Genomic DNA, 23,075 nt, shown 5'->3' on the forward strand with positions numbered 1-23,075 from the left:
TTTTTCTTAGGTTTCTGAAATTTAATATCATAGGGAAAATGTTCACGCTTTAAAATGTTCAACTTATTTGCAAGAAGGTAAATGCATTTTAATAGTTAATGTAGAATTATGCATACAGATATTGGAGACTGGCAAATTTGGGTAGTTAAGGTCTGGAGTATGCTGACTTTCATAAAGTAGGTTAAAAGCATTTCCCTTTTGAAACAATGTTCTCAGGCATTTTCCTGGTGCTTTGCTGCTCAGATACAAATGGTTATGTGTAACTGTTAACTGCAGGCTGTTATTGTTGGAAATTATTTTTATATGCACAAATTGTGATCGAAAGGAGAGTGGACCGCGAACATAAATTTGTGTTTTGGTTTTACTCTTAGAGGGAAGATGACTCAAATTGCCTTCTATATCATCTCACCACTTCAAAACAGGAAGTGGTCAGGCAATAAATTGCTTTCTGTCTTCTTGCAGAAAGGAAACAAATATACGAATATAAATAGGCAGCCTTCAGTCTCTCACCACTCAATCCATCCTATGCACAGTCTTGATTTAGCATTAGTAAAATGTTATGATGTCATTCCCCTGGTCTCAACCTTGAGTGTATGTTAGATTCACTTGGGAAGCTTGTGAAATAAACCCTATATCCATCCCCCAATTTTCGGATTTATTTGACGTGGGTATGCTTTCGGCATTTATATTTTTGAAAGTCATCCCAAGTAACTCTAAGGAACAGACAGGAAGCTACTAGGCAAGCAGACAGAACCTGAACATTTGAGTTTGCTTTTACGGCACTCTATTATCCATCTCCAACCTAGCTTGGCAGGGTCTGGCCAGCTCAAACGGCTCCCCATGTCCTCTGTACATTGCTTATACTTCCCCTCTTCTGTTTCTTTTCCAGGCATACCAAGAGTTTCCTTTCACATGTTTTTTTTCGGATTCAAATTTCTGCCCAGTTTTCAAGACTTGGCCCAGTTTTTACCTCTCCCATGATGTCTTCCCTGACCATCCTTGACCGGAGGGCTTGCTCCCTCTTCTGAACTCACACAGCAGTTATTGCCTAGAAAATCATCTGAACAATGAATCAATCATGTACTGCTTTGTGTTATCTCTTCTACTGTTGTGATAAATGATTAAACTTTGCTTTACTTTTCACCTGTTACCCAGGGACCCATACTGTGAGCTTCTGGCATGCCTTTGTATCCTTGATAAGCTGAGTGCCTTGTGTAGCGCAGGAAGTCAATAAGTATTTGCCCCTTTCTCCCATTTCCGAAGGTGTGGTTTGGCCCTTCATGTCTGCTGGGGTCTTGCCCTGGTCCTAGTGGACCTTCTTGCCAACAGACTCTCTGGCTCTTTAAATCAGGCCAACACATCAGTGGCCCACATGGCTAATTGTCAGTAAAACTGATTGTGTGTGTACTCCTCTGCTCACCCTTGCTCTCTCCCTATTGTCTGATCAGCTGACCTTTTGGCTTTCTTTCCCTCTCTGACACCTCACTCTCCTACTCCCTATTCTGTCAGGACTTGATGGCAGAATTCAATTTCTTGGGTTTTGACTTCTTGCATTCTTTGAGATGTTAGAGTACAACACACTCTCTGGATCTTCCTGTTTCTATTCCTTCAGGTAAACACTTACCTTGGCCAGGCTCTGGCCCAGCTGACCTCAGTTATCCTGCAATCCTCCACCAGTACCCTGGTCTGATCTGTCAAGATTCTCATCAAACAGAACAGGCACTCTCTACACTGTCTTTAAGATTGTCCACATGATTAAAAGCTTCTATGGGTCCCTCATTGCCTGTAGAATAAAGTCTAAACCTGAGCTGTCCAATATGGGAGTTATTAAAATTCAAATAAAAAACTGAGTTCCTCCACTATGCCATATTTCAAGCGCTGAATAGCCACTGGTGGCTAGTGGCTATCATATTGGACAACGCAAATATAGAACATTTTCATCCTTGAAGAAAGCGCTGTTGGACAGTGCTCATCTACATACCTTAGTGTAGTTTATATGGCCTTTATAATCTCATCTCAGTGTTTTGCTCTAGCTTAATTTTTGGCTGCTACATACCTTTCAGCCCCACCCACTTTCTCAGTGTTCCGCAGCCAATCAGTGCCCTTTCACACTTCACGCCTTTGAACTTGCTGTTCCCGCTTCCTGAAATGCTCTTTGACTTCCTTCTCTGGCAAACTCCTATCTACCTTTTAAGATCCAACTCAAATGTCACCTTCCTTGTGAAGTTCCCTGACTCTCCTAAACACAGTAATTTCTTCTTCTGTGTTCCTCTGGCTCATTGAACCTAGCTCTGTTGCCCTTATCACCATATTTTGTAATTATTTACTTATAAATCTGTCTATACTCTTGGATGGGGGATCCTGATTGTTCTATAGATCTACCCTAATGATTAGCTGAAGTTGTTTGCTTGATGCCCTTTCAATATCAAGTAATATATTTTCTTACTTTTTGCTTGTTATTTATGTGTGTGCCATGTTTGAAAAGATTTTGGTGCTTTAGGAGAAGTCCTTCCCCTTTCTTATAAAACTAAAGTGGCTTCCTGTCTTCCAGGTTGAAGGTTCATTTTTCTTCTAATCAATTCTGATTGGACTTGCGAGGGACGTGGTAGGAGGAATCGACAAGGTCGAAACAGAGGAACTATACGTAGGAAATAGTTCAGATGTGCTCAGGTTCCAGTCGTTACATAAAATATTTAGTGTGTGTTTGGGAGAAGAGTAGGGAGGGAAGATGAAGAAAAACAAAACAAAACAAAACAGCTCATGGAACGGATATTGTGGAATTGTTTGACTTTTTCCAGACTAAGGCCAAAAGCAATGATATAAGGTGAGAAGAGTTTTTATTACCATTTCGCAAAACGTACATTTTTTTCTCCCCTCCGAGGATTTGATAAAATTTTGAGAAATTCGGGTGACTCAAATTACTGGGAAGTAAATCCTCCTGACCAAGAAATTAAGATATCAATTAGTTTCTCTTCTGTGATTACGGTTAGCAGCATTTCGAAAGGCTTATTTTCTTCTGGGAGGGCTGTAAATCCTAATGGCTGAGTCCAAGAGACCTTCTCTGATCACTATCGCCTAGTTGTTGCCGCAATCTTAACAATCAATCATCTCCCCTTGGGTGCCCCGACCACGCCTATTGCTCAGACCACGCCCACCAAGTCGCCCTCCCTCCCACCTCATGGCTCCGCCCCAAGCCTAGCAGAGGAAGATTCTCATTGGTGAAGAAGTTGCTCTGGTCCCGCCCTGGCGAGCGGCGATAGGCCGAGCTGGCGTGGGGCGGTGGCGGTTGGCTGCCTGGGGACGGGTCCCTGGTCTTGCCCGTCAGGGTAGCTGGCGGCAGTGGCGGCTCTCGGGACTGGGTTGTCAGTCCGTGAGCGGAGGGGGAAGATGGCTCGCGGGGACCCGTTCTGCTAGGAAGAAGGGGGGCAGGTGGTGCTGCTTACTCGGGAGAAAGCAGAGCAGCCGCCGTCGCTGTCGCTGCGAGCCAGACAAGTCGAGGTTCTGAAGGTGGAGCCTGGAGAGCCGTTCTGGTGAGTCCGGCCGAGCGAACCGCGCCGGGCCCCCAGGGCGGCCGGCGACCGATAACTTTTTTGTCAGGGAGGAGCCGGGGCGAGGCGGCGGCGGGGAGGGCACCGGGACTTTGTCCCCGGGGCGGCGGCTTCGTTGGAGGTAACGGCTCCCGCGCGAGGCGCCGCGGCTGGCGGTGAGACGGTGCTGGGCGCCTGGGGCGTCCGGAGGTCTGGGGAGCGGGACCGGATGGTGGGCTGCGGCCGGCGGCTTCTCGCCCAGAAGTTGGGCGCAGCCCGCCTGCTGCTTGGGCGGCGGTGGCAGCTTTGTGCGCGCGGACTCGGGTCTTTCTCCTTCCCCGGCCAGGAGCCCTCCGACCTCCGGGCGTGACCGGGGTGCAGCCGCCTCGGCCCGACCCGCCGCCCCTCGGCGGGGTTGGCCTGGAGTGGGACCCCGCCACCCCCGCCGCGGCTGATGCTCCGGCCTGACCTCTCCTACCCCTCCCACCCCTCCTACTCCTGCTTGCCACTTCAGCGAGGCTGCCGCTATCCGTTCAGTCTAATGGCCAAAACGGTCACTGTCGTCCCCCTCGTCTTTGAAAGCTGCATTCGCCTCGGTTCCCCCCTCCCCCACCCCCAGGTCGGACAGATGCACAAAGCAGCCACGATTCCTTCCTTGGTTATTTACACCGGAGATCTCTTCTGCAGCCCTTGCCCTCTTCTTACTAAGAGTTAGTCCTCTCCTTAGGATGATTCTAACATACTCGAGAATTGTCAGGGTTTTGTCTGAAAATTGTTGCATTGAAAGACCCGCCGAAGTTTGCACGCTTTGGCAAAACTGGGTATCCGCCCTTCGGTGTGCACATGTGTGCGTTGTACCCTCAGAGTTTAGACAGTCCTGATAATTTTTAATTTTGCCCTGGTGTTTTCGTACTCTGCAGAATCGGTTCTCTGATAAATACACTATCACACGCCTGGCAGCCACTCGGCTCTTCAGGTAGGGGGAGTTTATTCCGCTGGCAGCTTCTACTTATCTCAGAGACCGTACTACCGGCAGGAGGGCCAGGGTATCCTTTGGCAAATTGTCCTTTGGGTCACCCGGTAGTTTTGGGGGCAGGTATGACACCTCTTTGGTTCGTGTATCATTTTACAGTTTGAAATTTTCAGCTTTTAAAATCTTATCTGCATAAAGTCATAAATATTGGTCTAACCTTGAGTCAATGTGATAGTCCTGGGAGGCTTGTTTTCCATAAGGACATTCTCCTAACATCCATAGGTCACCGCCCCGCCCCCGGCCCCCAATTTCTAAGCATTTTTTTCTTTAGGTTAATACATTTTAAGTACAAAGCACCATATTTTTGAAGTGCAGGCAAGAAAGAAAGAAAAAAAAAATCTGTAGGATATGATTGGTTGGCCAATAGTAGCTTCAAAGTCAGTTATTCTAATAATTCATTTCAACAAAGTGGCAAGGGAGAAAATCATCACCTGTTTTAGGAAATAAACTCTGGATTTGGTGTATTTATCCTTTTTTGATTTACTGTACTTATAACCACAGAGGGATTATAAACCCTCTTAGTTATCAGCATTAACAGGATATGGATACCCAGATGAGGCATTGGCTAGGTCAGTGTGTTATCCCTGCTATGCTTCCTTTCTTTGTTGTATTCGTATTTTATGAAATCTGCTCTTGGTTGCATTTTTAGAGTGGTGTTGTTTTGACAGTCAGAGTTTAAATATATCTCGTAGTCAACTATTTTACTCAGGATCCTGTTGCCTGATGTTTATTTTATAATGAATATTAAGAAATCTTTAAAAAATGTTAGTATCAAGACCATTTTGGGGGGTATCAAGTTTACATTTTGTAAATAATGGAAATTATGTCAAACGTAAAATTTGCACTATCCCAGGCTGAATAGGTGCTAGGGATACAGAAATGAATGTCATAACTCTTGTCATCAAGGAATTTACTGTGTAATATGCAAGACAGATAAGTAAAGTAACAATTATAATACCCTCTGATAAGTGTGAGTAGAGATATGCCTAGTATAGTAAGGGAGCAGAGTAGGAGATGGCTAACTCAGCTTGGATGTATATAAAGTCGGGGGCACACAGTAGAGTTTTAAAGTATGACATAATTTTGTCAAGTGCAGGACGTAAGTGAATAACTTGCCAAGAAGAGAATATAAATATAGTCAGTGAGAAAGCAAGGAGGCATGAGAAACCCTGGTAGTTTAGAGAAGTCATTGTCAGTGACAAGTCCGAAGTCAGTAACGTTGACGTGACTTGAATGCAGGGGTGAGATGGGGAAATGGTGGAAGATGAGAACAGTGAGGGTGGTAGAGGGCCAGACCAGGGCCTTGTATCCTTGGCTAAGGGGGTTGCGTTGAAAGTGATGGGTAAGAAACTGCTTAATGGATCTGTGTTTTGGATCCTCACTCTGGTAGAGTGAGGTAGAATCTGATAGATGCTGTCACCTCGGGAAAGAAAGGAGGAGGAATCAAGACTGAGGATTTGATTTGGTTCCATTGATTGGAAATGAGGAACACATAGATGGAGGGAAGATGATACATTCTATTTTGGATATTTTTGGATTTGAGGAAGCTGTGGAATGTTCAGGTGAAGCTGTAGATAGATGTTTGGATCTAGGATGTGAAACTTGTAAGGGAAATCAGGAATAGAGGGAAGAGTGGAGGTTGAATTGAAGAAGCTGCGTTGACTTGGGTATGTTGGAATGACTCAGATTGGTAGTCTTTAGCATAATGAAAGCAGCAGTCAGAGAACAGACAAATAAAAAGCAGATAGGTGGAAGAATAGTGTGAAAGAGAGAAGAGTAGTAGTTAGAAAGGTAGGAAGAACTTCAAGAGGGATGCCAAGGGAGGAGAAATGTTCAAATAGAGGGGGAATGGGTCAACAATTTCGAATTCTTTAAAGAGGTGTCAAATAAGGAGAGACTTCAGGGACCAGTGAATTTGTCAGGAGTCCATAGGTGACTTTGACAAGTACAGATTTAGCTGGGTGGTGGTTCAGAAACTAGTCTTCAAAAGATTGAGAAAGAATGGATGATGATAAAGTAGACATGCTTGCCTGAGGCATTTTAAGAAAACTGAGGAAGGGAGAGAATGACAGCTATAGAGCAGTGGTTCTCAATCTTACCTACACATTTACAATCTTTTGGGGGAGCTTTTAAGAATCCCGATTTCAAGGGGGAACTCTTGTACCAATTTGGGGAGTGGGACAGGACCCAGACATCAGTATTTATTTCAATAGCTTTATTGAAGTATAATTGGCAAATAATAAACTATACATAGTTAAAGTGTGCAGTTCAATGTTTAACATGTGTTTATACTCATTAAACCATCACCACAATCAAAATCACCTCCAAAAGTTTCCTAGTGCCCCTTTGTAATCTCTCTCTCTCATCCCCTGAAACCACTGATCTACTTTTTGTTACTATAGATTAGTTGCATAGATATTTTAAAGCTCCCTAGGTAATTCTATAGGCATAGTTGAAACTGCTGCAGAGGGATATGGGTTGAAGAGATATTGTGCTTGATTTTTTTATATGCATAAGGAAAGTGAGAAGTAAGAGATTAGGAAAGTTATCTATTGGAACTAAGTCCCTGAGGAGATAGAAGTAGATGGAATTTAGAGCTTTGACTGGTAAGAAAGGAAGACAATTCTGGAAGCAACATCTCTAACAAAGAATATGATATTAAAGATAGTATTTTTTGTTGTTGTTGTTATCAGCATCAAAGTTGTCATCATGTAATATCAAGATTAGTTCTCTGAAATACTCAAAAACAATTAGCATCTTAATATTATGAAAATGAATGCCCCTCAGAAAAACCCCTTAAATGCAGCCTGAGACCCCTGGCACCACCATGTAATGCTTTGTCATTTTTTTGGAGGGGAGCAGATGGAATTAACTGTTTGACTATTGCTTATTGTTAAGAGCCAAGTACTGCTAGAATCTTTTTGGCCCTCTCAGAGTTAGGCTGCATATCTGCACTGTGGAAAGAGAACATTTAACATTTACAAATCTCCTGTTTAAAGTATTTTTGTTCAGAAGAAATCCTGCTTGTTTGCCCTTTGGATATATGCCTTTTAAATACATTGGAGAAGAAAATCCTTCTTCTGTGTCCCAAATGAGACAGAGAAGAGTTGTGATTAGAAGTTGTCAAAGGCACACACTTTGGGACTTCTCTGGTGGCACAGTGGATAAGACTCCACACTCGCAATGCAGGGGGCCCGGGTTTGATCCCTGGTCAGAGAACTGGATCCCACATGCATGCCACAACTCAGAGTTCTCATGCCACAACTAAGGAGCCCACGTGCTGCAACTAAGGAGCTGGTGAGCCTCAGCTAAGGAGCCCACCTGCCACAACTAAGACCCGGTGCAACCAAATAAATAAATATTAAAAAAAAAAAAAAGGCCCACACTTTGTATCCTGAGAAAGGTAATTCTACCCCCCCATCCTACCCCACTCCCCCATTCCACTTTTTCTTTTTCTTTTTTTTTAAATTTCTGGATCAGGTTTTGGATGTAGGTGAAAGCTGAGCCCCACTGGTTCTGAGGTCCAGGGTTTGTTCTTCACTCTTGTTTCTTACCTTTGGCAGGGGGCTGAAAGCAAATGGTTAATATCTAAATATTATTTGACATTGCACTTGAGCATAAATAAAGGTGGGGTGAAAAATTTTGTCTGATTGTTTCCTAGAGTTCTGAAAATTTCTTTCATTGTGATTAAAGTATAAAAGTATGATCAGACCTAGAGAGGGTAGGCATCCCTAGTTTTGGTGCAGCCTAAAAGAGTGGGACTATCAATGTTAACATGATTTTGGATACTGTTGTTACTATAGTCAAAGCAATATTGTAAACATTCTGTATTTTCTTAATTACTAATGTAATACGTAATAATTGTAGGAAATTTGGAAAATTCAGGAAAGCATAAATGATAAATAACATAATACCTTCACCCATTGATAATCATTATTAATACTTTGGTGAATATCCTTACACGTCTTTTTAAATGGGATTTACTCTTTTTTTTTTTTTAACAAAAAACCCCCCGTATTGTAACTACCCTTTTTCTGTTGTTGTTCATGCTGTTCTGTTTCTAGCTTACTTTTACATAATTGAATGAATACTTACCCGAGTCAATAAAACATTATTTTTTTACAACATAACATCATTTTAAATGTGTGGCTCACATTCCAGCATATGGGTTTACCATTATTTATTTAACCAGCATTTCAATTGTTAAAAATTTAAGCTCTTTCCAATAATTTTGAATGAATCATGTAGCAGTTAGCTTCTTGATGGATTAATCATTGCCCATATCTTTATTTACTTAAGACAAATTCTGAAATCAAAAGGTATCATATTTTAATTATTTTTGATAGATATTAATAGACTGCCTTCCAGAAAGTTTTATTTAATATTCATTTTTGTTAATTGTGCTTGAGAATGTCAGCAACCTCTCCATATTAAAAATCTGCCATTTTGATATGAAGAGTTATATCTTCTATAAATTTTTTTGTTTCATTGGTTATTAGTTATTGGTTATTTGTATTTTTTGTGAATTATCTATTACTGTACTTTGTTTATTATGATATAAAGATATGATATGGAGACTTTTAAAAACTGAGTTATGAGAGCTCTTTGTATATAAAACTATTAGACATTGGTCAAATTACAATGCAGATAATTTCTCCAGTTTGTCATTTGCATCCTAATTTTGTTTTTGGTGTGAATTTTTTCTTTTTAAACAGATTTTTAACATTTAGTGTAGTTAAATCTATCAAATTTTTCTTTTATGGTATCTGCCTGCTTAGGAAAGCCTTCTTGCATTCCCAAATTATGTAAGTAATTACCTCTATTTCCTTATATTACTTTCAGAGTTTTAAAAAACATTTACATCTTTAATCTATTTGGAATGTATTTTGAGGTAGAGTGGCAAGTCAATTATTTTAATACTATTTACTGAATAATTATCTTTCCCCAGAGGTTTTAAATGCTTTCCTTTTTATATACCAATTCATGATTTTTTTTCTAGGTTTTCTATTCTGCTTCATTGGGCTATATTTTTTGCTCCAGTAACTCCAAACAGTTCTAATTATTATAACTTTTTAATGTATCTTACTATAAGGTTGTGTGAATTCCTATTATCTTTTTCAAAACATTTTCAGTGTTTCTCATATATTTTTTTCAGATTGCCTCTAATTCAGTTTATTAAGACCCTGAAAGAACCCAATTGGAATTTCTAAACTAATGTTTTAGAGATAGCTGTGATATCTTTACAATATTTTCGTCATTCCTTCAAGTCATCTTTTATGACTCAGTGTTTTGTAGTTTTCTTCATGTGGTTCTGCCTATTTTTAAAGTTGATTTTTGGTATTTTAAAACCTGTTGCTATTGTGAGTGGAATATTTTTTCATTGTGTTTTAAAGAGGATTGCATCTTCCTGGTGGAACATAGAAAAGTTGGTGACTTGTGTATACTGTTTTCTAACTGTTTATTTTACAAAATTCTTAATTCTAATAGTTTTTATTGGATTTTGTAATAAGGCAGTTATAGCCTTTGTAAATGATGATAATTTTGTTTTCTTGCCAATATTTAACCCTTTCTTTTTTAAAAAATTACACTGATCGGAATGTCTAGAAGATTGTTAAATTATAGTAGTGAATAGTGAGCATCTTTGGCTCATTTCTCATTTGAATGAATGCCTTTAGGGTTTCACAGTTGTGTATTCTTTTTGACAATTTTTTTTAGTATGTTAAGGAAATAGTCTTCTATTCCCCTTTTTTGGAGTTGAGGTTAAATTGGAAAAATATATTAAATTTGATCACATACTCTCATAATGTATATTGAGATAATTATATGGTTTTTCTTCTTTTACCTATTGGTTGATGAATTATATTAGAAGATATCCTAGTGGATTTCACCAATTTTGTCTCTTTGGAATAAAGGCAACTTGATAATAGCATACCTCTTTAAAGCTACATTTGGTTGCTCTGTAAGATCTCTAGTGTTCTTTTTGTATTACCTTTTTGAGGTTTTGGTTTCTGAATGTGCTAGCTTTGTAAAATAGAGAGAGAGAGAGAGAGAGAGAGAGAGAGAGAGAGGAGTGTTCCATCTTTTTATAAGCTCTGGCAATCTCTTCTTTGATGGTCTGAAATAGTTTAGCTATAAAAATGTCTAGGTCTTTTTGGATTAAATACAACTTGTTGAGATTTTAATATCTGCTACTTTCTTAAGTACTTTGCATAATTAATTTCATTTATCTGTGCACAGCTTTGCAAGATAAGTATTATCCTTATTCTACAGATAAACTGAGACTCAGAGAGATTAAGATACTTGTTCAAGAGCAACAGCTAGTTAGTGGTAGAGAGAGTTTAAACTCAATTCCTATCTGATGCCATGATTCATGATTTTTAATCAGTACCCTAATTTTTTCCTTATCAGGACTCTTTCCTTATTCTCTATTACTGAGAAGTAAACTTAATTATTTTATTTGAGTGTCTTATTAAGTGTTTTCATCTTTGCCCAATTAATTTCAGTTTTTGGTAACCCTATCTTAATTATTACTGGTTTGTTCTGTTTTGATATCGTATCTTCTGCTGTTTTAACAAATACAGCCCAGTATGGTTATGACAGAAGATACTGGAATGGGAATGGGATGATATTTATTTAATGCACTTTATATAATTCATGTTTTAATTTGTCAGGTGTTCAAGATCAACTTGCATTCCTGAATCCTGTTTTTACCTTGTAAGGAATGTTAAGCGCAACACATTAAGGAGCTTTGGAAATAGTACTTTTCCGTTCTAGTTTAAATATTTGTCATTGTTGAAGCTTGCATCAGAGTAGGCTTTTAGTAGTAAATGTTAAATGATATTTGTTTGGTGTGTGCTTTCTGGAACAAAGAGTCTTTTGATTAGCGGATGAACATTAGTTGCTTTCTCATATAAATGCATAAGCATTCATTCAGTTATTTGCACTAGACCTAATGAAAACATTATATGTGAGTTCTTAAACTGTGCAATGAAAATTATTTGAGGTTTCAGGTATTGGAAGATATACATTCCTCTTCTGTAGAGGAACTTACAGGCTTGGAAATTAAGGAGAATAATGTAAGCCCTAAAAGTGCTTAAGTTGGGCAAGCAATTGTAAACTCTGTTTCTATCTTTTTGAGCTCCTCTGGTTTTTTTTCCCCCTTTAGATGTAAGTAACATTTAATTTATTCAATTAGGATATTGGTTCTAATCAACATACACAGACTGTACTCCCCACCTCCACTAATGGGGGGCAGAAGAAGCTGCCAGTCTGACCTGGCACATAACATGCTCTTTGGATCTAAATGTCAAAGTTCCTGTTGATTTGTTAATCCATAGATATTATTGTGGTGGACGGAGCCACCACATGGTCCTCAAAGCAGTGCACACTTTAGTAGTTGAGAAGAGGGAGAGACTGTTTTGGGAAATTATGAAACTTTGAGTGGGTCTGGATAAAGGAATGTAGAGGAAGGTGGAAGTATTTTAGAAATGGGTGGGGGGAGATGCATCAACTAAGTATGAAAGGTAGAAATGTGCAAATCCAATAGACTGTTAGAGAAGTATGGAAAATCAGAAGAATGGGTTACGTGGGTGATAGAAGCAGAATATTGAAGTCAGTGAAGTCTTCTCAGTAGAGTTTCAGAAAGGAAGATGCTTGTGGCAAGGTTAAAGAGAAGGAATGAGTATGGAGAGAACCAATAGAATTGTCATTTTTGAGGTCATGGAGAGTATATGATGAGAACCAAATATATACTGTAAAGGGGGTTAAGGAATAAATTGGTGGTGAAATAATTGGAGGCAGTGGCAGTAGATAAGGCTACTAAATCAGAAAGCTAATCAGTGAAGAATAAATAAGGATGAAAGTAACTGGAGGGCATTAGAAGCTAATGAAGCTTCTCTCCCAGTTCTATCCCTCCCCCACCCCCTCCCCACAGATCCTGAAAAGCATTTTGTCCAACTGAATGAAGTGCAAATTGTCCAATTGAAAATATTTTGTTAGTGATAATTTGAACTATCATTGAGCATCTGTGGTTATTATTTTTAATCCCTAAAACATTCCTGTAATACAGATGTTATCACCTACTTTTCACAGTGGACGAAACTGAGAAAGTTTAAGTAACTTGCTGGAAAGTGGGCATGGTTTTTTTGAACTCTTCATTATGCCATGCTTCTTCTGTTTATTGAGCTGTGTTAAAACACTTGGGGACATTGTAAAGCAACCATACTCCTATAAAATTAATTAAAAAAAAACACTTGGGGAAGGGGTGGTTGTAAAAGGAATATAAGGTATGATTCCTCTCCTTATAGAAAGGAGTGGAAGAGAAATTTTAGTTATGTTTGCTGTAATTTGTGTTGACTGTATTTTCTATTTAAAATGTTTTATAAAAGGATTCCTTTCAGTAAGCTCCTCTACCATATGTATAATACTTAAATTTTAAACATTTTATCTAGAGATGAAATGTTCTTTTTATCCATGATGATTGGTTGAGGGGAAAGGAAGTACAGTCCAAGAAAGATGATGTCAAGAAAAGTCCGGATATGAGAATTCTCTGGTATTCCAGAGGTTAGGACTCCACTCTGTCACTGCCGAGGGTGCAGGTTCAGTCTCTGGTCGGGGAACGAAGATCCCACAAGTTGCGTGGCGCAGCCAAAGGGAGAAAGAAAAAAAAAAAAGGTAGTGTACGAATAGTTCTTTTCACTGTGAGAGCTACAAGTATGTTATACAATTTTCGATAGCACCTCAGAAAGTCTAGCATCTTCATGGAAATCATACTGAGCTTATCACAAGATGGTAATCAGGGCAGATATTTTTCATGACACCAGATTATAAAGCTTCAGAGTTTACTGTAGTATAATGTGATTTATTGAATTTGGATTCCATCAGTCAGGAATTGGTTATTGATGACAGAGTCTAAACAGATGTTTAATTTTCTGTTATAAACCCTTTCTTTGGAAAGAATGCATAATTGAAAAGAAATACTTAAACTACTTTAGGGATTAAACATTCTTACAGGACTTTCAAGTACTTTGAGAGGAACCAACATAGAAATTTTTGCTGTACTAATTTTGGTTTCACATTCAGCTGCAAAACAACATCTAAGTTACATTTTGCTATACTAGTATAAGACTTAATATTATTAAAAACTTTATTTAGAGGATTTCCCTGGTGGCACAGTGGTTAAGAATCCGCCTGCCAATGCAGGGGACACAGGTTCGCTCCCTGGTCTGGGAAGATCCCACATGCTATGGAGCAACTAAGCCCATGCACCACAACTGAGCCTGAGCTTTAGAGCCTGTAAGCCACAACTACTGAAGCCTGCGCGCCTAGAGCTTGTGCTGCACAGCAAGAGAAGCCACTACAGTGAGAAGCCCGAGCACCGCAACGAAGAGTAACCCCCGCTTGCCACAACTAGAGAAAGCCCGCGTGCAGCAACGAAGACCCAACGCAGCCAACAAAACAAAACAAAACTTTATTTAAAAAATAATTTTATAATTCAGCCTCTGCTAAAACAAATTGACTGTAACCCCAGTTAGTATGAATCAACATGATCATACTGGGACTTCCCTGGTGGTGCAGTGGTTACGAATCCGCCTGCCAATGCAGGGGTCATGGGTTCGATTCCTGGTCCGGGAAGATCCCACATGCCGCGGAGCAAATAAGCCCGTGCGCCACAGCTACTGAACCTACTCTCTACAGCCTGTGAGCCGCAACTACTGAGCCCACGTGCTGCAACTACTGAAGCCTGCATGCCTAGAGTCCTTGCTCCACAACAAGAGAAGCCACCACAGTGAGAAACCTGCGCACCGCAACAGAGTAGCCCCTGCTCTCCGGCAACTAGAGAAAGCCCACGTGCAGCAACAAAGACCCAATGCAGCCAAAAATAAATAAATAAAATAAATAAATTTTAAAAAACCCAAAAAACCATGATCATACGGCACTATTTATTTCATCTTTGGTTACTATAATTTTTTAAACCAAGAAAAACAACTATGTTAATAAGATCCACTGAGTTTCTGATTGAGACAAATCAAATAGAATTTTGTAGTGTAGTTAAGATTTGTTGCTTTTGTTATTATGGCTCTATTTTATTATTATGTTGCTTTTATTATTATGGCTGGATTATTTTGGCTCTATTACATTACCACCATTAATTGTTTACTTGCATTTTTTCATTGTACCCTCCCTTTGTCTGCACATTTTCTGATTGAACATCTGAACTTCTGTTGGCAGATGTCATTAATGGTTGAGCATCTCATTCCAATTTTTGAAAGGGCAGTGACTCACCTTAAGACATCAACCCAACCCATGAGTCACTTGGAATTTGGTTCTCCTAACATTTCTCTCTTCTTTTGTCTCCAACATTAGAGAAGGGAAAACTGCCACTTAAGAATGCAAAAAACTTTAAAGGAATTAAAATAGAGCTGTGCTTTAAAAAGTGTATTTCTATATGCTATCATTTTGGGGAAAGAGAGAGGAAAGAGAGGTGAATGATAGCAAAATGATTGCAAGATAATATTTACATTGGACTTTCTTCAACATTCCTCCTCATTTTCCTCATAGCATTTGTTTTTATTTGCTTATACCCTGATTTGCCTTGATTTGTTTCAAAAGGGATTAAAGGACACTCATTTCTGCTGTGTTTTAGGTTTACTTGTTTCCCCTAATAGACTGTGAATCCCTCAAGTCAGCGACTATGTCATACTCATTTTTGTAAATCTAGCATCTAGGACATAGAAGACATTTAATAGTTCATAACTAAATGGATGATATTTAAGCACCTCTGTACAAGAGAAGAGAGGTTAATTGCTGCAATCCTAGTTAATTGCATGCAGCTTTGATGGTGTTAATGGACTGAACTGTGTCTGTCCCCCCACCCCATTCCTAATCCCCAGTACCTCAGAATGTAACCATATTTGGAGATAAGGTCTTTGTAGAGGTATAAATTAACTTAAAATGAGGTAATTAGGGTAGCTTCTAATCCAGTGTGACTGGTGTCCTTATAAGAAGAGGAAATTTGGATATGACTTTACAGATGGAAGATAATGTGAAGGCACAGGGAGAAGATGGCTGCAAACCACGGAGAAAGGCCTGGAACAGAACCTTTCCTTAATGGCTCTCAGCAGGAATCAACCCTGCTGACACCTTGATTGTTAGACTTCTAACCTCTGGAACTGTGAGAAAATAATGTCTATTGTTTAAGCCACCCATTCTGTGGTACTTTGTTACAGCAACCCTAATGAACTAATACAGCTGGCTTGTATGCTTGGCTATAGCAAAATCTGATACCCTTAATTTGCCTATTTCCAAGGAACAATTTGCTACACTTAATGTCAAAACCTTAGAACTTTTTACTCTTCCCCCAGGCAAGACTTGGGAAAGAGAAATTTGTATGGCTTAAGGGAGAAAGTAATAACTATACATCTCAAATAAATAAATAAATAAATAAATAAATAAAAAATAAACAATAACTATTTGTCTCCTTCCACTTTCCTACCAATACAGTCAATGGCAAGCAGCTAGCTAATTCTCTAGTTCAACTGAATTTGTTTGGTTTGGCATGGAGGAAGTGTTTATGAGTTATTTGTGTTTAAGTGTTCAAGAACTGCCGCTAAACCTGGTTGCTTTTTCAAAGTATGGAGATGGAAGAGGAAGACTGAATAAAATAGTTATTGTGATGTTAATTTGAACTAATTGCTTGCGCATAATCTCAGCAACATTACTTTGCCTGTGTTATAATCAACAGGGCAGAGCAGTGTGTCTTTTATAGTGTTTTGAGACACTTAGTTGAAAGAGAAAATTTTGGACGTGTACAAAACAAGAACACTTGCTCTATCATCATTTGGAAGTAGTTTACCAGAGTACTGAGAATAGGGTAAACTAAATTAACTAGCAAACTGAATAAACCTCTCAGTCCTAGAGTTAAAAAAAAAATTGTTTGCCATAAAGCAAAACAAAACAAACAACAAAACCGTCCAATTTATGGGCAGTAAGACTTTTAACCTATTTTTGGCATTTAAGCTTCAGTCACATCCACACAGTCTGGAGCACCCTTGTTAACAGCCTGTAGTTACTGTGGTAAATACCAGTGTTACACTTTTTCATCCCCTTTCTTTTCCTTCATTCCAGTTGTTGAGAAAAATACTGAAACCAAGAATTTTCTCAAAGTCACTTGCTAACAAGTGGCAGAGCTGGGTCTCATTGTAAATTGAAGACTTTTGCTGTGTTACCCTACCATGTTTTTCTATGACCCTGTAGTTCTCAACTTGGCTGCCAAACAGAATCACCCATGTAATTTATTTTCCCCTACCAATTTATTTTGAGATGAAAATATTCTAGTTTTCTGTTTAGAATGAAAATAAAAGAGTAAATTATTCATGAAACAGTATACTATAAACTTTGAACTGTTGTGTGCTGGGGGTAGAGATTGTTGATAGCATGAAGAGTGATTGAGAATGGGGACTCTAGAGTTGCGCTGCTTGGGTTCTAAATCTGACTCAACTGCTTACTGGTGTGTGACCTTGGACAAGTTATTTCTTTAAGCTTCAGCTTCCTTTTTTTTGTGAAATGGAGATTATATTAATTTACCATTTAGGAAGTCTGTGAGGATTAAATGAAAATTCCCATAAAGCACTTAACAAAGTGCCAGACACATAAGTGCTTGAGAAATGTTAATCGTTATCACAATATCATCCCTGGACATCTGTTGTTGACACATTTGACTCACACTGTTTTCTAGACTGTATTCCCAATGATGCCAGTTGTGTCTGGACCATAAAGGATCTAATGGGCAAATACACTTGGGAAAATATTTCATTCTAAATAGCTTTCTTGGAGATTCATTAACACAGATATAGCATATTAAAAGGCTCTGACGAGTCCTTTGATTAAAAAGAAAGAAAACTCTAACTTTCTTGAATAGTTAAATTTTAATAGGGAAAGCCTTTTCTTCTTTGGTACAACTGTTAATATCTTTTAGAACAGTTTGTTTTTGTTTGTTTGGTTTTTTTTTGGCTGTGTTGGGTCTTCGTTGCTGCACGCGGGCTTTCTCTAGTTGCAGCGAGCGGGGTCTACTCATCATTGAGGTGCGCAGGCTTCTCATTGTGTTGCCTTTTGTTGCAGAGCATGGGCTCTAGGCGCACGGGCTTCAGTAGTTGTGGTGCACGGGCTTAGTGGCTCCAATGCATGTGGGATCTTCCCGGACCAGGGATCGAACCTGTGTCCCCTGCATTGGCAGGCGGATTCTTAACCACTGCGCCACCAGGGAAGTCCTAGAACAGTTCTAACAAGAGTTTAGGAAGCACTGCCTAAACTATTTATACTGTGTTTACCTGGTTTAGTGAATTAATAAGGATAGTGATTTTTTTATTTTCCCCAATTATTTGTACTCTACAATAACAATATGATGTATAGTTGGAAGGAGCCAGGAGTTTGGGATTCTAGTAGAATTTCTGTAACTACCTAGGAGAGTGATCTTGTATTTAGCCTGTATATGTGCCTTTTAAAAGTAACAAAATAAATGAGGAAAATGACTGTAAACAGCTGGTTATATGAAAGATTTGTCATTGAAATAACTTGCCTATTAGATTTGACTTTTTTTCAGCCTTAGTACCAACTGTCATACAACCAGCCTTGCAAATAAGTTATAGGAATAAGAGCTATGTTCATGATCAAGTCCCTGATATCAAATTCATTATAGAAATAATCACTAACAAAACTACAGAAGCTTTGAGAAATCTGGTTAAAAATAATTCCTTGACAAGTTCAAATTCTGTATATGGTTAAGAAGTTGAGGTTTGGGGTTTTTTTTTTTTTTAACATACTTAATTTAGATTAGTTTGTCACATTCTGATGTTTGTAGCCTAACTTAAATAAAAAATAATAAAATCTATCCTCAAATAGAGATCATTTTTAACATACAGAAATCTGTTGCATTTCTTTACACTAACAATGAAATATCAGAAAGGGAAAGTTAAAAAAAAATTCATTTTAAAATTGCACTAAAAAAAAAAACAAAAAAACTTAGGAATAAACCTGACCAAGGAGGTGAAAGATTTATATGATGAGAACTATAAAACATTGATAAGGGAAACTGAAGATGATTCAAAGAAATGAAAAGATATCCCATGCTCTTGGATTGGAAGAATTAATATTGTTAAAATGGCCATACTATACAAAGAAATCTACAGATTTAATATGATCCCTATCAAATTAACCATGACATTTTTCACAGAACTAGAACAAATAATCCTAAAATTGATATAGAACCATAAAATGCCAAAGCAATCCTGAGGAAAGAGAACAAAGCTGAAGGCATAACCCTTCCAGATTTCAGACAATACTACAAATCTATAGTAATCAAAACAGCGTGGTATTGGCACAAAAACAGACATATGGATTAATGGAATAGAATGAAGAGCCTGGAAATAAACCCACACACCTGTGGTCAATTCATCTTCAACAAAGTAGGCAAGAATAAACAATGGAGAAAAGACAGTCTCTTCAGCAAGTGGTTTTGGGAAGGCTGGACAGCCGCATGTCAATCAATAAAGTTAGAACACACAGTCACACCATACACAAAAAGAAACTCAAAATGGCTTAAAGACTTAAATATAAGACACGACACCATAAAACTCCTAGAAGAGAACATAGGCAAAATATTCTCCGACATAAATTGTAGCAGTGTTTTCTTAGGTCAGTCTCCCAAGGCAATAGAAATAAAAGCAAAAACAAACAAATGGGACCTAATCAAACTTATAAGCTTTTGCACAGCAAAGGAAACCATAAACAAAACGAAAAGACAACCTACGGACTGGGAGAAAATATTTGCAAACGATGCGAATGACAAGGGCTTAATTTCCAAAATATACAGACAGTTTGTACAACTCAACAACAAAAAAACAAGTCCAATCAAAAAATGGGCAGAAGACCTAAATAGACATTTCTCCAAAGAAGACATACAGATGGCCAATAAGCACATGAAAAGATGTTCAGCTTTGTTAATTATTAGAGAAATGCAAATCAAAACTACAATGAGGTATCACATCACGCCAGTCAGAATGGCCATCATTAAAAAGTCTGCAAATAATAAATGCTGGAGAGGGTGTGGGGAAAAGGAAACCCTCCTACACTGTTGGTGGAAATGTAAATGGGTGTAGTCACTATGGAAAATAGTATGGAGGTTCCTCAAAAAAGTAAGAATTGCCATGTGATCCAGCAGTCCCACTCCTGGGCATGTATTCGGAGAAAACTCTAATTCAAAAAGATACATGCACCCCAATGTTCATAGTAGCACTATTTACAATAGTCAAAACATGGAAGCAACCTAAATGTCCATCAACAGAGGAATAGATAAAGAAGATGTGGTACATACATACAATGGAATACTACTCAGCCATAAAAAAGAATGAAATAATGCCATTTGCAGAAACATGGATGGAACTAGAGATTATCATACTAAGTGAAGTAAGTCAGAAAGAGAAAGACAGATACCATTATGATATCACTTATATGTGGAACCAAATGATACAAATGAACTTATTTACGAAACAGAAACAGACTCACAGACATAGGAAACAAACTTATGGTTACCAAATGGGAAAGGGGGTGGGGGAGGGATGAATTAGGAGTTTGGGATTAGCAGATACAAACTCCTATATATAAAATAGATAAACAACAAGGTCAAGATCGTACTGTATAGCACATGGAACTATAGTCAATATCCTGTGATAAACCATAATGGAAAAGAATATGAAAAAGCATATATATATATATATATATATATATAAAACTGAATATATATATAAAACTGAATATATGTATAAAACTGAATATACATATATAACTGAATCACTTTGCTGTACACCAGAAACTAACACAACCTTGTAAATTAAGTGTACTTCAATTAAAAAAAAAAACCACACCCCTCTAAAAAAAAATAGAGATCATTTGTCAAATAGCATTTCCCTAAACCAGTACTAGTAATGATACCTTATATTCATTTATTCATTTATCATTCTGTAATTTAGAGTGTTTTCACATGCTTTATTTTCTTTATTTTTCTGTTATGTGTGGTAGGTAGGGCAGCTATTATTTTTTTAATTCAGTGTCACTTAACAGTCAAATAAACTTTCTGAGCCTTGGTTTCCATGTTTGCCTGGTCACCTTAGAGTAGTTGGTGGAAACAGAACTCTGGCCCCAGCTGCTGTTCTAATTTTTCCCTGTGCTGTTCTTCAGCATCCTTAGAATATTGTCTTCTGTTGTGCCACTCATTCAAATTCCTTGTGCTAAATATTTCCTATTAATGTAGCCTGGTGTTTTAAAAATCCTCTTACTGTTTTTTTAAGCACCTAAATTTCTGTACATAGTCATGTTTCCCCCATCCTTGTTTGTCCAGTTCATTTTTTAGACCCAACTATATGGTCTTCATTTAATTTCCATTCAGCTTTACCTTTTGAGATTAAATGCGTGATACCAAGCTGTCACAAGACTGTCCTTCGTATAGGTGTTAGCATGACTAAAATGTTTGTGCCTGTTTGTGAGTGTGTGAGGGCTGAGAAGGAATTGGTGTAGGTTGTCTGTGGTAGTGATAGTTTTCATTTAATTATGAACTAAACAAGCAAATGGTTTTATTAGCTATAAAGGTTAATATTTTTCTGATTGGATTATTTATTTTTGAAACATTCAGGAATCTTTTCATAAAATAACATTTTATGAAACTTTTTTCATCTCACCTGCATTGCCAACATCTCTTCATATCATATCCATAGCAGCAAACTTTAATACTTGTATGTTTAAAATGTTTGAAATGTAAAATATGATTTGCCTACTGAATGGCAAAATTCATATAGGTAAAATTAAATTGGAGATTAACATTGAGGTAGAATAAAAAATTTAACTGTCATGTGGGACAGTTATTTATAATTAATATGATTGTCTATCTAGAGTATTTCAGATAATAGACTGAAGAATTATTGGAACTTTGGATAAATATTTCAGTAGGATTATTAGAAATAAAATAAACCGAATGCATAGAAAAACAATGGCTTTCCTAGATACTTGAAATAAGCAGTTACAATTAAAAAGAAAAAATGTAAAGTGTAATAAAAAGAGCTCATTTATAATAGCAGTATAAATTAAACCCTATTAGATAACAAAATGCACAAGTAACCTTAGACCCAGCAATGCTCTTTCTTGAGTCTATCCTATAGAAGTACTTGCAGAAATACAAGAAAATTTGTCACAGCATTGTTCAAATAGAAAAATTGGAAAAAACCATTTTAAAGGGCTGGAAAAAATTTCAAAAAAGGGAAATACCTGTAACTTAATAGATTTAGCTAAAATTGTAATAGTCAGGTTTTTTTTTCCCCACAAAAACCTAATTTCTCTGAATGTGTCCTATGGTGTTTTAGTTATCTGTAACTGTGTAACAAATTACCCCAAAACCAAGTGGCTTAAAAATAACAAAGATGTATTTTTCTCATGATTTTATGGGTTGACTGGGTTCAGCTGGCAGTTTTGCCTTTGCATGGCTAAAAGCAGTCTAGCTGAAACCACTGTGCAGCTGTATTCATGTGGGAGCTTGGCTGTGTCTGAAATCCCCAAGATGGCCTCTCATCCTCCAAGGCCTTTCTTCACATGGCTTCTCATTCACATGTCTATCCCTGAGTTTTTACAGTATGGTGGCTACCTTCTAAAAGGGTATTTCAAGAGGACATGCCTGAGGTGCAAACTTCTATTAAGCCTCTGCTGGCATCATGTTTGGTAAAGGCCACTGGTCAAAACAGGTCACATTGCCAAGCCCAGCATCAGTGTGGGAGAGGACTACACAAAGGTGTAAAATGATAGGAAGGGTTGTTTGTTGAAGGCCACAAATATAATAGTAATAGTCTACCTCACATGAAGAAAAATGTCCAGGATATATTAGATGGAAAAAGATCAAGTCTCTGTGGAGAGTGATTCCATTTTAGGGCTGAGAGGGGAAATCAAAACACAAATTGACCATCATATCATATCAGTTGGAATGCAGAAGCAGTTATAAAGATCCAATTATGTTCTATTAAGCCAAGACATTAAAGAAATTTGCAAAAATGTGAAACAGAACCACTCTTCTCAATAATTTTTTTGTTTAGAGATTATTAAAAATAAAAATATGTCAATATATAATAGGTTTATTATTGTAATAAAATTTAAAATTTATCATTAAAAATTTCAAATATGATAAATGTCAGTAAATATATCCACCATAAACAAAAGCTCTTTGGGGTTCTCAATAGTTTTTAAGAGTAAGGAGTTTTGAGAACTGTTGATTATATATTGATGGTATATGCATAGAAAAAAGTTTGAAATAATACAAAATAGTACAACAGTGCTTTCCTTTGAAGAGTGGGATAGCAACAGTGAGATGGATGAACATTTCTTTTAATTATGTGGAAAAGATTTAAGTGTAGCAATGAAAGAAAACTCCAATAAAGAAAAATATTAGTGGAGATGGGCGATTAATGTTCTGTGAAAGTGTT

At 37.8% G+C, this 23,075-nt stretch overlaps 1 protein-coding gene across 3 annotated transcripts in view; it reads left to right on the plus strand.

The window, feature by feature from the left end:
- Positions 1-3,446: 3,446 nt before the first annotated feature.
- Positions 3,447-23,075, plus strand: part of HYCC1 (hyccin PI4KA lipid kinase complex subunit 1) — an 89,904-nt gene continuing 70,275 nt past the window's right edge. For all 3 annotated transcript variants that reach the window (XM_061198501.1, XM_061198502.1, XM_061198503.1), the window contains exon 1: positions 3,447-3,530. The gene's annotated coding sequence lies outside the window, so the exon portion shown is untranslated. The remainder of the gene's footprint in view (positions 3,531-23,075) is intronic.

This window comes from Eubalaena glacialis, chromosome 8, assembly GCF_028564815.1.
Source record: "Eubalaena glacialis isolate mEubGla1 chromosome 8, mEubGla1.1.hap2.+ XY, whole genome shotgun sequence".
NCBI classification, from domain to species: Eukaryota; Metazoa; Chordata; class Mammalia; order Artiodactyla; family Balaenidae; genus Eubalaena; species Eubalaena glacialis.